Raw genomic sequence first — 3,426 nt, forward strand, 5'->3', positions numbered from 1 at the left:
GGACACACCATCTACCAGAAGAAAACACACACAAACCGATATCTGCACGCTCTCTCACACCACCACCCAGCACAGATCAACTCTGTAGCCAAGACACTCATCTCCAGAACAAAACGCTTAGCTGATAAACAACACCTAAAACCCGAACTACACACTCTCACCAATGTACTAACATCCAATGGATTCCATAGAAATAAGATTACAAACCTAATCCAAAAAGAAACCCCCACTAAAATCCAAGACAAAGAACAAAAAAACGGCAAAGCCCTCCTCCATACATAAAAGGCACCACAGACAGAATCAGTAAGATCCTCCATAAACACAACATCAAAACAGCATTCTGCACAAACAGAAAAATATCCACCATCCTTAGAAACCCCAAAGATAAAATTGAATTAGAAAATCAAGGAGTATAAGAAATCCCATGAACCACTTGTCCCACCACATACATCGGACAAACCAACAGAAGAATAAGTGCACGCATTGAAGAACATAAGAACTCAGTCAAAAAAGAGGAACCAACATCTTCCCTGGTCCAACACCTTAAAGCAACAGGACATGAAATTGACTTTAAAAATACCAGAACCATTGCCAAAAGGGAACATTTTAATAACAGAATAATCAGAGAAGCCATCGAGATAGAAAAACGCCCACACAGCATGAACAAGCGAGATGATACCTCCCGTCTACCAGCCATTTGGAAACCGCCCTTATGACAACGACTCCCTAACACCAAAATCTTAAACCCCTCTGCAACTCAGACTAACCTGAGCACAACCAAACAGAACACTCCCCCAGCCAATCAGAGCAAAGCCAAGCCCCTAACCATTCAGAACACACCTCCACCCAATCAGAACACAGCCAAGCTCCCATCCAATCAGTTCATACCCTCACTGGCAGTTAAAAGGAAGAAACAGCTAAAACCACACATTGCTGCTCAAAGCAAGAAGCTAAAAACACCAGCCTGAAGATGACGAATGTGACTTCGTCGAAACGTTGCCAAGACACTTCCAATTTTACGCGGGAGAAAACCCGAACAACCAAAGACCTATATATATATATATATATATATATACACACTATCTGTACCCAGCCACGCGTTGCTGTGGCTCAGTCTGGTTAAATGGAAAAGAAAGAAAAGAGAAAGGGCATGTTTGTAATATGTTTAATTTCAAAATGCTTGTGGGTATACAATATTTTTTGTTGTTCCATTGTCTGTCCAGATATAGAGATTGTCTGGTTTGCCGGCGCTGTTTTTCAAAAAAAGCATGTTTTTACCTGTCACAGGTGTGACATCTAGTAGGTATTTAGAAACGCGCATATTTGAATGCAACGTTGTGTCAAAATTTCAAAGCAATCGGTGAAGAACTTTCAGAGATTTAAGACTTTGAACAAACGAACATTTACATTTTTATTTATATATAATAGAAGAAGATATATATATATAAAAATATAAGAAAAACAAACACCAGGATAAAAATAAAAAGGACCATTTAATATAAACAAGCCTGTGAGTAAAAAAGTTACTTACTCAGCTTTCATCAGCCATCAGAGTTAGATGACGTCAGTAGTTTGGCTGATGAAAGCTCAGTAAGTAACTTTTTTACTCACAGGCTTGTTTATATTAAATGGTCCTGTTTATTTTTATCCTGGCGTTCGTTTTTCTTATATTTTTATTGATATGCCCAGGATTCGCATTTTTAATGATAATTAAGAATATATATGGAGAATTTATCGCTTTTTCTTTTCCTTCAGCACCCAGCCGGGGTGGATCCCACATGTTAAATTTAATTCATCGCTTTTTTCTCTTTTTTGTACATTATTTTTTTTCTTTTTTGTTGTTGTTGTCATTAAGGTTGAATGTATGCTTTTGTTTGGTTTCATTTTGTTTGTTTTAGTGTTTTATATTTTATTTTTATGATTAAAATAATCAATAATATTAAAAAAATAAAAGTGGAAAGTGGTCATAAGTCACTTTTTTTAGAATGGTTGTAAATTGAGGATGACCTGTAACCAGGGAAGTGGTGGGCTCCACTTTCCTAGACCTCTTCCCTTTCCCTAGACCAGGGGTAGGCAACTTTGGCTCTTTTATGACTCGTGGACTTCAACTCCCAGAATTCCTGAGCCAGCATGGCTCAGCTTGGAAACCTCTCCCTTTCCCCTCAGCATGGCTGGCTCAGGAATTCTGGGAGTTGAAGTCCACGAGTCATAAAAGAGCCAAGGGTGCCTATTCCTGCCCTAGACAGGCAGAAACTAGACTAAACTAAACTAAACTCAACCTGCATTGAGGGTTGTATCTACTGGCCCTTCCAACTCTATGATTCATTATCTTTGGCCTTGCTAGGAAGCTTTCTGTTATGCTGGGAGGTGTGGTGCCCTTTCAGGATTGCCAAGAACTCTGATGAATCTTTACAATGCTCGTTCTAAGCAAATGCTGCTGATAAAGATGCTTGATTCTTGGGGTTTCCGTAGATGTTTTTGCTGAGATTTATGTATTTATTTATTTCATTTAAGACATTTACACAGCCGCCCATTTTCTAATCAGTTCTGAGCAACTCCCAATCAAGTTACTACTGCAGTACTACAAATTAAAATCTTCCCATGTAGTGAAGTTCCCTTGCTCACTCTCTGGAACCTTCTCAGCTAGCAGCGATCTGCCATTTTGTATGCTTTGCTTCACCAAAAATTGAAATACTTTTTAAAGAGTTTTGTTATCCCACCTTTATTATTAAATAAGACAGAGAAGATACCTAATGCTCCTTCCTCCGATTTGCCCCATAATAACAACCTTGTGAGAGGGATTGAGTTGAGGAAGAGTGAGTGGCCTAAGGTCATCCAGCTGTCTTTCATGCCTGAGAGAGGACTAGAACTCAGAGCTTCCTGGTTTCTAGCCTGGTGCCTTAATCACTATACCAAACTGGCTCTGTTGTGGCAAAGCAGGTAGAAGGAATCATAACCAAATGTAAGTCTCATATTTTTTTAAAAAAATGTTCATTGTTTAAATATATCAACAGTATCTTTTTACTACTGGATTTTAGGTGAATTTTTTCCTTTCCACAATTTACTTCAACTTGTATTAATTACTAATTTATTTTCATGTAAAGGTTTCATAATAGTGGAACATACGTCTGACTCCCAAACCCCCCATCCCAATTTTTCCCCCAGGGTCTCTATAAAATAAATTGGACTGAAAAGCAAAATATACACTCAAAATTTCCCTGGTTCACGGGTGTCTTACAGCTTTCAGTCCAAAATTCTAAGCTCTGTTCTTACCTAGTGTGCTTGGAGACTTGGGTCTGGGAATGGGCCTTGGAAAAGGGCATGGAGGAGAGCCACTTTAGGAATTTCTTGGAAATAGAAATTTCTGGAAAACAGTAGCTTTGGAAGAGTGGAGAATTAATTGTACTCATTCATTTCCCCTTCATC

This window comes from Crotalus tigris, unplaced genomic scaffold (assembly GCF_016545835.1).
Source record: "Crotalus tigris isolate CLP2741 ecotype Arizona unplaced genomic scaffold, ASM1654583v1 scf7180000018612.917631, whole genome shotgun sequence".
NCBI lineage: Eukaryota > Metazoa > Chordata > Lepidosauria > Squamata > Viperidae > Crotalus > Crotalus tigris.